This window comes from Nyctereutes procyonoides, unplaced genomic scaffold (assembly GCF_905146905.1).
Source record: "Nyctereutes procyonoides isolate TBG_1078 unplaced genomic scaffold, NYPRO_anot_genome, whole genome shotgun sequence".
Lineage (NCBI taxonomy): Eukaryota > Metazoa > Chordata > Mammalia > Carnivora > Canidae > Nyctereutes > Nyctereutes procyonoides.
Genome location: NW_026575148.1, coordinates 3,950,662 through 3,968,578, shown reverse-complemented (window position 1 = coordinate 3,968,578; position 17,917 = coordinate 3,950,662).

The following is a 17,917-nucleotide window of genomic DNA, read 5'->3' as shown; positions in this document are numbered from 1 at the left end:
TCAAACACAAGAAAAAAATTTGGAAAACTACAAATGCATGGAGGCTAAAAGGATTCTACTAGAGGATGAGTGAGTTAATTGGAAAGATAAAGAAATTGAAAACAAAATACATGGAAAGAAATGAAAATGTAAACACCAAAACCTTTGGGACTTAGCAAAAGTAGTCCTAATAGGAAAGTACATAGCAATACAAGCCTTCCTCAAGAAGCAAGAAAAATTTCAAATAAGCAACCTAATCTTACACCTAAAAGAGCTAGAAAAAGAACAGCAAATGAAGCCTAAAGCCAGTAGAAGGAAAGTAATAAAGAGCAGAAATAAATGATATATAAACAAAAAACAGTAGAACAGATCGATGAAACCAGGAGCTCTTTCTTTGAAAAGAATAAATTGATAACTCCTTAGACTTAGCAAAAAGAAAAGTAAATGGGCCTAAATAAGTAAAAATCACAAATTAAAGAGGAAAAATCACAACCAACTCAACAGAAATACAAATAATCATTAAAGAATATTATGAAAAATTATATGCCAACAAACTAGGAAATCTGGAAGAAATGCACAAATTCCTAGAAACATTAAAACTACCAAAACCAAAACATGAAGAATTAGAAAATTTGAACAGCTAAATAACTGGCAAAGAAATTGAATCCGTAATCAAAAATCTCCCAAAGTCCAGGGCCAAATGGCTTCCCCAGGGAATTCTAACAGATATTTTAAAGAAGAATTCATACTTTTCACAAATTGTTCCAAGAAACAGAAATGGAAGGAAAACTTCCAAACTCTTACTATGAGCCCAGCACTACCTTGATTCCAAAACCAGACAAAGACCTCACTAAAAAGGAGAATTACAGGCTAACATCCCTGGTGAACACAGATGCAAAAAATTCTCAAGATACTAGTAAATCAAATCCAACAGTATGTTAAAAGAATTATTCACCATGACCAAGTGAGATTTATTCCTGGGCTACACAGCTGGTTCAATATTCACAAATCGATGTGATATACCACGTTAATAAAAGAAAAGATAAGAATCATGTGACTCTCTCAATAAATGCAGAAAAAGCATTTGAAAAAATATAGCATCTTTTCTTGATAAAAACCCTTATCAACATAGGGATAGATGGAACATACCTCAGTATCATAAAGACTACAGATAATATCATCCGCAGTGGGGAAATTGAGAGCCCTTCCCCTATGGTCAGGAACAAGGCAAAGATGTCTACTCCCACCATTACTATTCAACATACTACTAGAAATCTTAGCCTCAGCAACCAGACAACATAAATAAGTAAATAGTGTCCAAGTTGGGAAGGAAGAAGTCAAACATTATTTACAGATGACATGATATTCTATGTAGAAAACCCAAAGACTCCACCAAAAAGTTGTTAGGATCCATGAATTTAGCAAAGTCACAGGACATAAGAATCCATGTATAGAAATCTGTTACATTTCTATACACCAGTATTGAAGCACCTAAAAGAGAAATCAAGGAATCAATCCCATTTATAATTGCATCAAAAAATCCTAAAATATCTAGGAATAAATCTAACCAAAAGGTAATAGATCTGTACTCTGACAACTATAGAATATCTATGAAGGAAGTCAAAGAGGACACAAAGAACCGGAAAGATATTCCTTTCTCATGGATCAGAAGAACAAACATTGTTAAAGTATGTCTTCTACCCAAAGCAGTCTACGCATTTAATGCAATCCGTAATAAAATAACACCAGTGATTTTCACAAAGCTAAAACAAACAATCCGAAAATTTGTATGGAACTAGAAAAGACTGAATAGTTAAAACCATCCTGAAAAAGAAAACACAAGTGGGAGGCATCACAATTCCAGACTTTAGGCTGTATTACAAAATCTATAATCATCAAGACAGTGTGGTACTGGCACAAAAACAGAAATATCAATCAATGGAACAGAATAGAAAACCCAGAAATGGACCCACAACTCTATGGTCAACTAATCTTTGACAAAGTAGGAAAAGGTATGCAATGGGAAAAGCACAATCTCTTCAACAAATGGTGTCGGGAAAACTGGACAACCGCATGCAAGAGAATGAAACTGGACCACTTTCTTTCACCAGACACAAAAATAGACTCAACAAAGACAGACCTAAATGTGAGACAGAAAACCAACAAAATCCTATAGGAGAACATATGCACTTACGTCTTTGACCTCGGCCATTGCAACTTCTTACTAGACACATCACTGGAAGCAAGAGAAACAAAGGCAAAAATGAACTATTGGGACTTCATCAAGATACATAGCTTCTGCAGAGTGGAGGAAACAATTAACAAAACTAACAGGCAGCCTACAGAATGGGAGAAGAGGTTTGCAATTGGCACATCCAATAAAGGGCTAGTATCCAAGATCTAAAAAGAACTTATCCAACCGAAACCCAGATAATCCAGTAAAGAAATGGGCAGAAGACATGAACAGACATTTTCCCAAAGAAGACATCCAGTTGGCTAACAGACAGATTGCTCATCATCAGGGAAGGGCAAATAAGATCATGGTGAGATACCACCTCACCCCTGTCAGAATGGTGAAAATTCATAACTCAGGAAACAGATATTGGCAAAGATGCAGGGAGAGGGGGGAACCCTCTTACTGTGGATGTTCCTCAGAGTCAAAAATAGAACTAGCAATCTACAATCTACAATCTAGCAACTGCACTACTAGGCATTTCCCTAGAGGATACAAAAATAGAGATTTTAAGGGGTTTAGTGTTTATAAGAGCATTATCAACAATAGACAAACTATGGAAAAAGCCCAAATGTTTATCAACTGATGAATATATAAAGAAGATTTGGTATAAATATACAATATTACTCAGCCATCAAGAAGAATGAAATCTTGCTCTTTGCAATGATGTGGATTTAAGTACACTGCATTATGTTAACTGAAAAAAGAGACAAATAAATACCATATGATTTTGCTCATATGTGGAATTTAAAAAACAAAACAGAAGAACATGGGAGGAAGTAAAAAAAAAGGGAAACTGACAATAAGAGACACTTAAAAAACAAACTGAAGACTGATTAAGGAATGTGGGTGGAAGATAGTTGAGATAGGTAAAGGCTAGTACAGAGGGCACTTGTTATGAGGAGCACTGGATGCTTTATGTAAGTGATCAATTACTGAATTATACTCCTGAAGATAATATTGTACTGTATGTTAAGTAACTGGAATTTAAATAAAAATTTCAAGAAAAAAAAAACACAGCACATTGTAGTTTCTTATGTGTCTGCTGTTTAAATAATTATCTTAAGTTTTCTGTTTTTCAATAAATATAAAACACAAAAACCAAAGCAGAAAGAAAATCAAAATAAGTATATTACTTGAAAGCAAATTTCATTATAACAATAACTAAAACTGTATTAAGTACATTTAATATCTAGTCATTGTTTTAACTGTTTTCAATATATTGCTCATTTAAGCTGCACAACATCCTTGCAAAATACATACCATTATTACTATTTTGCCAATGTCCAAGTCTTAGAGTTACTTTCCAAAAAGAATCTAGCTACTAAGTAGTAAAACCAATCATCAAATCCATGATATCTAAATGTAGTCCTGAATTAACCTCTAGGATTTATATTTGTTTTTTTCATATTCTTACACAACACCATAAAACATGTAACCAACCATACATGTTTGTCATTCAGTTGATTTAAATATTTTAGGAACTGTCAGTTTTTCCTGAAGATAAAAATATCAGTGTGTAACTAAAATTATATATATTTTTTTCTGTATGCTGTGATTAAAGACCTAGTGAATTCTATGTAAGTTTTCAATTACTAGTTTCATTGTTAAGCTGAGCTTCTTAATGTGCATATCATTTTTATATGCATTTTAAAAAGCTGACTCAGTGATACAACATACTTCAAAACCAAAGGTTTAACAGTTCTGGTTTAATACAGGGCCATAATTCACAATATTTTCCGTAAAAAAGTAACTCATCATTCTCTGAGGCTCACATACTGCGGTATTACTTAAAGTGTCTTAGTTAAGTACCAAAATACTCTGCAAAGTATACTAAACAATGAACACCTTTTCAGTTCATATGAAGAATTTAAGACTTGAGGTCAGTTCTATTATTATCCTTACCTAACAACATAGTATCATTTCACTTTCACTTCTTTACAGGCATCACTTAAGATAAAGAAAACCTGACAGGCACATTTTAACAATGAATTCATTAATTGTCTGGAAATTTTATTCATTATTTTTGGATTTGAAGAACCTAAGTACATGATAGGCACAAGGCACTTTCTCTAGCTCCAAGGACTATGTATGCTTGAATCTTCTAATCAGAGTTGTCCCCACTGGACACGTGGATCCTCCTCCAAGGCTAATGCCTTTGGAACCCTGTCTCATATACATTTTCTTATACTCACATTATGATTTTTCTAACACTAATGTAATTCCCCTAAAAACAAAATGGTGACAATGAAGGTGTGTAAATAACACAATGCATCTAGAGCTTCGCCCTTTCTTGGAATAGGAGTATACATCATACCAATTATCCATCATCTAATAACTTACTCTTCATAGAGGCTTATCTCTAATAATATTTGATTTATTGTACTAGGTTCCTTTTATGAGTTTTTATAATAATCAGTCTCCTTTTCTTGGAGGTCTAGGCCCTAAGTTATGATAACTATATTAACTAACCATCACATCAAATAACAATTTTGCTTCCTTTTTCAAAAATTAAAATCCTTCCTCTGAACCTAGCATATCATGAACTATGGTTTATTCCAGATCTATTTTATTGATTGGCTTTTTATTTTTTTATTTTATTTTTTACTTATAAGAGAGAGAGAGAGAGAGAGAGAGAGAGAGGCAGAGACATAGGCAGAGGGAGAAGTAGGCTCCATGCACCGGGAGCCTGACATGGGATTCAATCCCGGGTGTCCAGGATCGCGCCCTGGGCCAAAGGCAGGTGCCAAACCGCTGCGCCACCCAGGGATCCCTTGAATGGCTTTTTAATGCCTCATATGCAATTCATATGAGGTAGCTTTTATATAGCTTTATACTACCTATTGTTTCAGGTCATTCTTACCATTCTCACTTCTGCTGAGCCTGTGTTCAAGTTTCTATGTCTCCTCTATTACCACCAGGTCTCTTAGCCAGTTCTTAGATCTTGAATCTATTTTTTACATGACTGCCATAGTGGTCTAAAAGCAAAACTGATCAGGCTTATGATTATTAAAGTCTTTCCCTGATTTTAAGAATACATTCCAAACCCCAAGCTTAACATAATAATCTTGGCTACTGTCTACCTATAGAAAACTAACCTCCCAGCCTTCTTCATATTACAGACTGTATTCTAGCTGCAACAATCAACCTGTACTTAACTTGCAAGCCTTCTTACACACCCCTCTACTTGAAATATACCTTTCCACCCCTCCCACATATGCTGTTGGCCACTAGTCCTAAAACTCTTTGTGATCATCTTTTCCACTTGGAAGCCTACCTAGAACATTCTGTCCATGGATACCCTTCCTGTGAACACACTCTCTGTACCCTTTAATTATGAGACAATGTTCTACTCTAACAGTTGACTGTGTCTTTGGCTAGACCATTAGCTTTGTTTTAGGCAGCCTCTGAGATGGACCACAATGATCTCCACCTCCTGGTATACATTCCTTGTCAATCCTCTCCCCTGAGTCCGTTGGACATATCCATTCAATTCTGACTAAATATTACAATATGACTAATGTGCCTAGGAAGCAAGGAACTGAGGTAGTTCCATGGTCAACCGCTGGCAAGAAGGTGGACTTTGTCAATAGCCACATGAGTTTGAAAAAAGACAACAAGGCTTTTAAGTGAGATAGCCCTTTTGGCAGCTGGAGAAAAACTTCAAAAATCTCCTTGAGCCAGAGAAACCCAGCTAAATTCTTCCCAAAATCATGACCCACAAAAATAAATATTTGTCATGTTCAGCTGTTAAGTTCTAGGATACATTGTTGTGTAGTAATAGATAACTAATACAAGTGTTTGTGCTCTTAAGTTTAGAGAACATATCTTGTTTGACTTTGAATCATATACACCTACCACAGGTAAGATTCTCCACAAAAATTTTGAGTGAATTAATACTATTTGAATTTTTACCTCTAACCCCTACAATATATTTCAGGTATTCAAAATTCAAACATTCTGAAAAATATTTTCTAAGTTTGTTCATTATGAGTATTTTTTCATAGCACAAAGTCTTCCAATCTCGCAAATGTATTGTAAATCAACATTTGAATATGCACATCCAGGGGCATATATGCAATTTTACAAAGATAAAATTAGGAAAATGCTCAGGATGTTTTTCTCTAGGATATTTTTAACTCAGCTATATAGCAGCATAATATAAGGCATAAGTTTTATTTTAGGTTTTAAAAATCCAATGACTCTCATGTAGGTGGCACCATGTCTACATATAAGAAGGATGCCCTATTTCCCTAGGCATTAATTTGACTTCTTAAGCTGAGAAAACCCATCTTTTTCCTAGAAAGAACCCCACCAATTATCCTTTTATTATATTTTCATAATAACAAATATTGCCTCGTGCAAGATTTCCCCATTAGTGTTTTATATTTAAGTGCACACAGTCTGTTTAATCCTTCAACTTTATCATACTTCACTGATTAATCTAGTTTAAATACCATAAAAGTCCATAACCATTGCTATAAAAACTTATGCTTGCTTATTAAACCAGCTACTTTGCCACTGTCAAATGCAAGCAATAAAATCGTGCATAAATATAATGGAGCATTTTTGCAATTGCTAAATAGATTTTATCTTGTGCATATGAATGCCTTCAATTTAATTCAAACTTACACGATGAGGCAACTAAAATATATTTTGTATAAATATACTTTAATATTTAAACTGTGCCTCTGGCTAACTGGTATGGATGCCTCCACTGAATAGTCCTTGACATGATATATGTATTTTTAAGGCACACAGAAGGCTCTTCTTAACATGTTCAAGATATTCACAATGGAAAAAAGACATCAAATTCAGCAAAGTCTTGACAGGTAAAATGTAACAGGTATTTAAGTTTATATGTAACAAAAGTCTGGTACTCAATTCTTAAATAATCAAGGCTGGTATACTAAAACAGGTTTTGGGGCGGCAGATGGGGAAGGCTGAAAATGAAGATGGGAAAAAAAGAATTTTTTCACTCCATAATACCACCTTACTCTTAATTGTTTTGCAATTATTTCCTAGTCTTGTTGCCAAAAGCTTTTTTTTTTTCAGAAAAGCGTTAGCCATTTTTCCACAAACCTTTATTTATGACATGTTGTCAACAGAGCTTTGAAAACAGCACTTCAGGAAAAAGTCACATAACTGAAGGATTGACTAAGATCTCCAAGCCCACTCTAGGATATGTTCTTATAAATAACAGCAGAGTTGTATCATTAGCTTAGACCCGGACTTGCTCATCACCTTAATGACAGACGACTTTAAAAAAATGTCCAGCACTGGATTGAGATGAATGGGCTGTTTGGCTTCTTACTCAGCAGTACTGTATATAAATATACATATTTAATTTTTTTCTTTCCTTGGTTTATCACTGCATACTTTTCACATCCATAAGGGAGATTAGTGTTCTCCGGGAAATGGAAATTGTTAATACACATCCATCAATAGAGAACAGAATGAAGAGAGATAAACACAAAGAAAAACACATTCCATTTTTCATCAAATTCAGAGAGAAAATGATCTATTTTTCATTCAATCAATGGATAGCTAAAAATATCCTGGACTTACTATCCCTACTTGTGTCTAAACACAATTCATAAGTCTTAATTCATTAGACTAATGTGTTTATAAGGCAGTTGAAATGTCAAAGCTCTGCTGGATTTAGTATAAACTTAAATTCCATTACCTGGCAGGCATTAATTGCTTATGGAGCACAGGGATTCTTCCCAAGGGTCTTATATGTTTCCTTTTGTCATTTTGCTAACTATTCTGTCTAGACGAACTTAAAGCCCTTAATCCACCATTGGGATCAATAAACTGCACAATAATTCAGTCCTAATAATTAGCTTTCACTTAAACACAAATGGTCATTTCATTGTGAACTGCAGTACAAAATGATAATGAAATAATTAAAAAGACAGATGAAAGAGTGACTTAATAGGGAAGAGGCCTTACTGTTCAATTAGAGGCATTACCATTCAACCTTTTTATTACTGCCACAACCTTTCAATTTTTTAAAAAAATAATACTTCAAGCTCTGCTCATTTAACCCATGGCAGCATCACTATTATATGCAGTCTTATGATGGGAGCTTTACGCTACAGACAGCTGTCAAGCAGTTGTCTTTCTCAAATTATTAAAATGGTGAATATTTCACTCGGAGATCTGTAAATTGTACATAAATCGTAACACTGTATTGTCCTGATTTCTCACATTAGGGATTTTCTTGAGCCTTCCCAATTTCTTTTTAAACAGGATTAGCTCTACATAGTTCCTTTGAAACAGCCTTGAAATTACACAGAACAGTTTTAAGGTACTGTATGTTCTGGAATAAATCGTAAAGGCATCTCGTTTTTTTCCCCTAGAGAATTTCCTAGGATAGTCCAGAGTACAAAAATTTCTTCATATTTGCTGACCCGACAATTTAGTTTTAAGTCCAAAAAGGTACCAAACTTCATTAACCTTTTAATACATTCTCACAGATGTAGGGTGATAGATATGTTTGAATCTTTATGATCAAAGCACTCGCCTAATAGCAAAATCTTTCACTTTACCTTTGCCATGTCCTGTTTTCATTTTAATTTCTACTCTATCATCACAAGAATATGGACAGGCTGTACTTCTGCCTTGCCAGTAGCTGGAGACATTCACAATCAATTTCTGCAAAACCTGCTACTGTTCTTTCTATTGGCACAGGACATAGGGCCCTTGGGCTTCCCCAGTCTCTTTGAAAGTAAGGGGAAAAATCTCCAGGAAAAGTCTCAGCTCATTAATCCTGATCTAACTTGTAAAGACATACCACGAAATGGACATCCCAAGTGAGATATAGCTGTATTTTCCCACATGCTAAGAGGAAAGGTCTTCAACTTACTTACAAAAATTTGCACCATGTCAATATTAAAAAGAGGATTGTGGCCATAATCTTCACTCACAATCATAATACCTGGCACAAAGTAGGGCTAGGGATTGAAGTATCTGGTTAACAAATAAGTGAAAAAAAGCTTTTAAAACATGAAAGCATCCATTCATTTCACTTCTCTTATCCCTCTCATTGCCATTATTATATAGAACTACTATCTGAATTGGTCAGCTGTCACCCAAAGTCAAAACCAAATCAACAAACCTACAAACAAGACTCAACACAAACAAGATTATCTCCCTGAGGTTTGACACAGCAGACGCCCTTGGTAAGAACTTAATCTGAATCAGTAGAAAGGTACACACAGGCACATTCCTCACACATATTTTTTTCCAGTTATCATGGAGCACAGCTTCAACACATATTCAGTATATGATATAACATAGAGCCTATGTTTTGAGAGTTTTTTTAATCCTGAGTTATTCTGAATTTTGAAATACGCCTATTGGCAAGGGTTTGGGAAATGTTATGATAGATATGCAGTATTAAAAGCAAGCTATAATGAAATATACCCTGCACTTCAGCACAGGTCAGAAAAAAATTTACCTTTAAAATTTAAGTGGTTAGTATCCACCCAAAATAAGCAAGACCAATTGTCTTCACAACAACACAGCAGTACATGGCATGTAAATATGGTACTAGAGAGCCCAAATTTCTATACATGAAGAGTTTTATGTATTTCTTAGATAAATTAAGCAGCTAAGGACTGTTCTTGGGAATGAGCTACAGTTCATGTAACTTTAGCAACCTGGTAACAGTGGTCAGGACCTTATTAGAAAAGGACAATTAAGGTTCATTCATTATGCCAATGTTTCCAAAACTTAGTTCATGAAAATCAGAAATACTGTTAGGTTTCTGTTCCCGCCCCTGGAACTCCAGAGTTACTATAGACAGATTCAGTCTATAATGGATATAGGGATACAATTATTTTTAGACTCCAGAATACTATTTTGTCCGGTTCACCTAGCTTAGCAGAAATTCCAAGTCACTCATTTCCTTCATGTTGAGGCAAAGCACATGATATTCTCTCATGCCATTTTTCTTCCATGTAGTTTTGAACAAAAATGAGTGCCTTATGTAAAAATAAATAAATAAATACCTGTATTCTGTTTGCAAATGAACTCTATGGTTTATAATTTAGCATTTTGACTGTGGTTTCTCAAAACCAAACTTGAGTCAGACCTTGAAAAGCTATTGTGGAATTTTTCAAATTGAATTTCTGGAGATCTAAAGCTGAGAATCTAACCCTGGATTGTTGTAGATTCATTGGGATTTTGCTGACCTACTCATTTCCATCCAAAATAACTAGCTGGCCTCCTTTTAAAATCTATTATAACAACATTTTCCTTTATAAAATTTTATTCTGTTTCTTCTGTTCGCATTATACAAGAATAGCATGTGATATTTACAGTATTAATATTGACTGAAGTTCCATTCTCTGAAGCTTTCCTTCCTCTAGTCTATACCTTGACAGAGGAATCCCATTCCTGTCCTTTGCCAATAATGACCGATTTTTTTCCTCTTTACTTTTTGGCTCATTCAATCTCATTATTTAGCTCTCCAAGCTGGAATCCTTGCAATTTTACTTTTTTCTTTCAAAACTTTTACTCTTCACGTTCCCCAACTGGTCTATCAATTCTGCTTTTTCCAGGCACTCTAAATATTCTAAGTTCGTTCCTACCACCATGATCCCTTAGCCCCTAAGTAGTCTCCATGCCTCCATTTTCACCTTGTACAGGCCCAAACTCAGCCAGGATATGTCTAAAACCACTTTCTTTTTAAATCTTATTTTATTTAAATTCAGTTAGTTAACCTAAACTGTATCATTAATTTCAGATGTAGAGTTCAATTATTCATCAATCGTATATAACACCCAGTGCTCCCATTATCACATGCCTCCCTAATGCACATCACTCAGTGACATCTTCCTCTCATCCCCTCTCCCTTCCAGCAGCCCTCAGGTTTGCTTTCTATAGTTAACAGTCTCTTATGATTTGTCTGCCTCTCTGATTTTGTCTTCTTCCATTTTACCCTCCAATTTCTGATCATGGCAAAGTCAAAAAGGTGTTAACAAGATATAGGAGATATTCTGTATGTAACCTGAAAAGACTCTGAATAGTCAGAACAATCCTGAAAAAGAAAACACAAGAAATCTCAATTCCAGAGTTTAAGCTATATCACAAAGCTATAATAAACAGGATAGTGTGGTACCACAAAAATAGAGATATCAATGGAACAGAATAGAAAACTCCGAAATGGACCCATAACCCTATGGTCAACTAATTTTTGACAAAGTAGGAAAAGGTATGCAATGGGAAAAGCACAATCTCTTCAACAAATGGTGTCGGGAAAACTGGACAGCCGCATGCAGGAGAATGAAACTGGACCACTTTCTTTCACCAGACACAAAAATAGACTCAACAAAGAAGACAAAAAAAAAAAAAAAGAAGACAGACCTAAATGTGAGACAGAAAACCAACAAAATCCTACAGGAGAACATATGCACTTACATCTTTGACCTCGGCCATAGCAGCTTCTTATTAGACACATCACTGGAGGCAAGAGAAACAAAGGCAAAAATGAACTCTTGGGACTTCATCAAGATACATAGCTTCTGCAGAGTGGAGGAAACAACAAAACTAACAGGCAGCCTACAGAATGGGAGAAGAGGCTTGCAAATGGCACATCCAATAAAGGGCTAGTATCCAAAATCTATAAAGAACTTATCCAACCCAAACCCAGATAATGCAGTAAACAAATGGGCAGAAGACATGAACAGACATTTTTCCAAAGAAGACATCCAGTTGGCTAACAGACACATTGCTCATCATCAGGGAAGGGCAAATCAAAATCATGGTGAGATACCACCTCACCCCTGTCAGAATGGTGAAAATTCATAACTCAAGAAACAACAGGTGTTGGCAAAGATGCAGGGAAAAAGGGGAACCCTCTTTCCCTGTCAGTGGTAATGTAAAGTGGTACAGCCATTCTGGAAAACAGTGTGGAATTTCCTCAAAAAGTTGCAAATAGAGCTACCCCAGGACCCAGCAATTGCACTACTAGGGATTTACCCCAAAGATACAAATGTAGTGATCTGAAGGGGCATCTGCCCCCCAATGTTCATAGCAGCAATGTTCACAATAGCCAAGCTGTGGAAGGAGCCACGATGTCCTGCAACAAATGAATGAATAAAGAAGTTGTAGTGTATATATATGCAATGGAATAGTACTTAGCCATCAAAAAAGAAATCTTGCTATTTGCAATGACATGGATGGAACTAGAAGGTGTTATGCTAAGGTAAGTAAGTCCATCAGAGAAAGAATTATATGATCTCATTCCTATGTACAATTTAAGAGACAAGACAGGATTATAGGGGAAGGGAGAGAAAAATAAAACAGGATGAATTCAGAGAGGTAGACAAACCATAAGAGACTCTTAATCCTAGGAAACCAACTGAGGGTTGCTGGAGGGGAGCAGAGTGGGAAATAGGTGATGGACATTAAGGCAGGCATGTGATATAATGAGTACTAGGTATTATAAAAGAGTGATGAATCACTGAACTCTATCTCTGAAACTAATAATTTACTATATATTAGTTAAATGAATTTAAATTTTAAAAAAGATACAGGAGATATTACACTGACAGCATTTATCCTTTTTATATCTTCCTATTCCACACAGTTTATAGTCTGCACTCCAACCACAATAAATTTCCTGTAATTTCCTAAGTACCTGTGATAATTTATATTATTTCTAACTATTCACTTTCCTCCCACAGGGAGATTATAATCCCTGTTCATTGTCATGGAAACTCTAGTCCTTTAAAAAATACAGAGTACACTTAAGAAACACTGATGTCTACCTCATCAATTTTAGGCTTGGCCATGTGACTTCCCTTAGTTAATGCATGTGGGTGTGTTACACATGCCACATCTCAATAGATGCTTTAAGGAAGATTGCATGGTTTGGCTCACCTTCTTGCTTTTTATTTATGCAGAAGAATGGAAACATTCCACATTGGGCTGCCTTTCTAACTAGATTCCTGAATAAGAAAGCGTGAGAGCAGTGCTCAAGCAGCAATAGTCTCATCGAGCCTTTCTGTTTGCACTCAAGATGTATTTTCCTCTTCCTTCACTAGAAAAATTTCTATTAATACTTCAAGAACTACTGAAATTTCTTTGTGAGGCTTTCCTTCAAGTCAGAATTCATAGCTTTTCCAACACTAATCACATTGTATTTTATAGCACCAGTCAACATTATATTTTTCTTATTTACATGCATTTTTATCTCTTCAACTATGATTTGACTCTTTGAGGGCAGAAACCATTTTTTAAAAAATCATTTCCTGTGGCTAGCCATAATCCTGGCAAATGTTAAAAGTTCCATAATTTGTTCAATTAACAATGCAATGTCTAATATTGAATAAGAGAATAAATGTTTACCTCAAGCAACCTCACTGATGGGCAGTCTTTCAAAGGAAGGATTTATATGTTGTGAATACATTATGATTAAACATTTTATTTTGCCAATACTTATATAATACTTGCTATGTATTATGCATTGTCACATGTTCTTTAAAAAAAGTAACTTTTCTTAATCATCACAGCAACCATCTGAGATAGTCTATACCATCCTTATTTTCAGATCAACTACCCAAAATACAGAGAGGTTAATGTTTGTGCAAGTATTCTGTAACAAAGCAGGCATTTAAATCTCAACATCCCAATGTCAGAGCTTATTGGTTCAATTACACATCACCCAGTAAGTAACTTAGGACCTCAATTTTCTCATCTTTCAAAAGAAAGCCTAAAATTAGATAGGGCCGATGTCAAAGTTTCTGGTACTTAGGGACTAAAATCAAAATGTATTCCAGAAGCAAGAATTTTAATTTTCCAAATAAAATTTTAATTCTGGAATAAGTTTGAGGTAACTTTGCCAGTTTCTCATGGGACCATGCACCTCTGATCGGGGTTAGATGGTGACCTCCACCATCCTACAGGTATAGCCAGTTTGTCTCTTTAGGTTCATACGGCTTCCAAGAACTAAGAAATGGTCTCCAAAAAATGGCCTCTGTTTAGCTACTGAAACAAAAAGATCATACAACTAGTTAGTGAGTATGAAGATTATTCAATTTTTTGACGGAATAGCAAAGGTTAAACAGAAAATGAGAAATTTAACAATGTATGTGCTCTAAAAATTCACATATTCACAGATGAATTCCTCATTTGTGTGTGAATATCTCTATATTCCTAAAATGAATATAGATGTGTTCATTTTTCAACATATTTTGAAATAAAGCATAATTGTATTTTATATGTACCCAGAAGCCAGAACATTTGAAAAGTCCCATGCATTAAAAGAAATGCAAGGTCATGGAACTGAGACTATTACTGTTGCCTCCTAGGAAATTAAAAATGTACTAGAGGAAAGAGAAGAAATATCTTGGTATTAAGAGAGCACCAAAAAGAAAATGTAATCTGATTTACTTAAATGAGTGTAGGTATCACTTCTGCTCATTGTACACATGTAATTTTCAAGCATACAGTTGTGCAACATATATTTGAGGGATATTTTATTAACTAAAAATAGACTACACAAGTCATTTCTTTGTATTCAGTCTACTTTCTATCCTACCAATGTGTGATCTGTCATTTCACTACAAAGAAATTTTACTAGTAATTAGAAGAATGCTATCCATGAAAGCTAACTAGTTAGTCAAATCAATGATATTTTACCCTAAGACTCTAACTCCTATTAGGGAGTTGTTAAATAAAATTTCTTTGAAAATTTTTATCTTATTCCATTCACCTCACAGAATTTGGAACATTTTTGCTGTAAGGGTAACCAATACTGAAAACGTCTTTGAGACTTCAATCTTTATCCAAAAGAGACCCACTAGCAATCATATTTACTTTCATAACAATAACCGGAAACTTGTATTTACAACAAATCTGTATATAAAAATACATATAAAAACTATGAGTCTATTTGAATACATTTTTTCTTCTTAAATTCTTAGAAAAGGTGTATGGAATAGAATGGTTTTCATGTGAGTCATCTCTTCTGCATTACTCCCATAAGTAATCCCTAATTATATATGATGGAGAGGAAATAATCTTAAATATAATTAACAATGAGAACAATGGTGAGTTTGAAAAAAAAAAAACCTTCTATTAAGGTCAATTGTTATCATTGAAATTTTCTTTTTCATTCAAGGACCATTGGAAGACAGATTTTGTATTTCCCTGTCAGCTCATGTTTGACTTTTGCCATTTATATAAATACAATGTAAAAAGTCATAGAAGAGGTAATGGGTGCTTCCAGCTTTTCTGCTAACATAAGAAAGATGCAAGGGCTCTAATATTCCTAGTCATTGACATTTACAACTATGGGTTTGTTTTTAATACAGGGCAGTGAGCAATGTACTTAAGGCCTCAGAAAATGCTTTATGGCATACACTAAAGGTGAATCACTTTTTTACTAGATTTATTAGCTAGAGGAATTGCAATCTCAAGAGGAAATTTAGCTAGTTTTAACCCAAGTAGTGCTTCTTCCAGTTATTTCCTCTTGAATTCTCAGCAGGACTCAGGCATTCTAAATGTCCTATTCAGGGATCCTGATTTCTTTCCCCCAGCTGGTTTCTGCCACCTTGGGTACTGACAGAGTACTCATTAACAAACTAATTGATTTTTATTAATTATCTGTGGTATAATCTTTCCACTGTTTTCCCCCCTAGTATCTAAGCTTATTAACTCCAAACACACGTACACACACACACACACACACACACACACACACCATAATTAGTCCTAAAAACTTTGGAATAAGAATGATCTCAAATATACAGATTGATTGCACAAATCAAAATGTTATTAAGAAAAAGTTAGCTATTCCATGTTAAAATGCCACCCAACAAAAATAATATTGAATTATAAATATTGAACTAAAAAAGAAACAGAATTGAGGAGAATATTAAAATGACCTTACAAAATAGTTTAAATATTGGTTAAGATAGAATACACAATTTGTTTTTAAATTATAAGAAAACTATGCAAATGGAAACATTTTAGTTGAGAACAAGCTCTTAGCAATTCAAGAGAACATACTCTCAGCACTGCAAAAGAACAGATACACTTCTGCACTGTTTTTTTGAAGGCCTGTTCACAATCTTTAATAATATATCAAGATAGGAGTCAACATAAATTACATTATTAAAATATTAAAATCATACGAAGAAATGAAGCTGTGAAAATGTCAAACTAATAGCCTAAGAGGAAAAAAATATAATGGTACCAACTAAAAATATGCAAGTCTTCCCTCTGTCTCTTTCTAGCTGTATGATTTGAAGCAGGGTCTTTAATTTTTCAAAGGCTCAGTTTCCATACTTGTAATACTGAGTTATTAACAGTAACCATCTTATCAGGTTGTTATGGAACTAATGAAAACGATGCTTAGTACCATTCTTAGCATATAATAAAGGCTCAATATGTGATTCGTGCAACAGTAACTGTCACATTATCCTTTTAGCCCTGTACTTATTGATGTGCATGTATCGACTTTGTAGCTTATTTTATATTAACATTAAAACAAAGGTACTCCAAATTTCTAATTTTTTAAAACATTTTATTTATTCATGAGAGACACGGGGGGGGGAGAGAGAGAGAGAGAGAGAGAGAGAGAGAGAGAGAGAGGGAGACCAACAGCCAGACAGACACAGGCAGAGGGAGCAGGCACCATGCTGGGAGCCCGACCTGGGACTCGATCCCAGGACTCCAGGATCACACCCTGGACTGAAGGCAGGGCTGAACCTCTGAGCCACCTGGGCTGCCCAAAATTTCTAATTTTTAATCTGCTATTTTCAGACTCACACTCTCAGGATCCAACAAAGATTTTATTATGCTGGTCCCCACTTGCTCCAAACACACAGACTCTTTCTCGATTCTTAATACTAAGAACAGCACAGCTGATTCACATTGATATCTTTAGACTGTCATTAGATACAAATGATTCTTTCATGTAAAAGTCTAGGCACTATATTCTCCTCACCAGTCTCATAGCTTTAACCCAAGATGGAGTCCTTATTCTCACCATGACAGTTATCTTCTTTACTGGTTTTCAAATAACTTAGGATAAATTTCAAAAAAGTATTCTAATTAGTAAATTTAATATTTACTAAGATGTGTGGAAACATGAGAAAAACAAATTGTACAGAATCTAAAACAATGAAGAACTATTTTCCTCTCATAATTCTTTTTTGAGAAAGAGATAGTGCATGTACACAAGCAGAGGGGAGAGGGAGAGAGAGCACAGAGTCTGACATAGGGGTTGATCTCTTGACCCTTAGATCATGACTAGAGCCAAAAATCAAGAGTTGGACACTTACATGACTATGCTATATTTTCCCCCTCAATAGATGTATCCTATATGTAGGTTTTGTCAAGATATAGCCTTAAAATTCCTTTACAGTCATTAATTCATGCAACTAACATATTGAGCAATTTTTATGCATCAATGTATTATGCAAAGTGCTAAAGATTTTTTTTTCCTTTAAAAGTAAGATGCACTAACCCCTCATCAGAAAAACAGGATTGATAAGCACTGTCATAGAGTTATGGAGGATTAAACACTGGATTTAGCCAAATCAACTTTTCAAAATAGAGGAAAAAAACCATCAAACAGGGAAAACCTAGTGGCAAATAATCCTGGAACTTCCTATAGGAATGGTTTGATTCATTTTCACACAGAGAAATAAATGTTATATAAGAGTATCTAGAGAGTCATTCAAA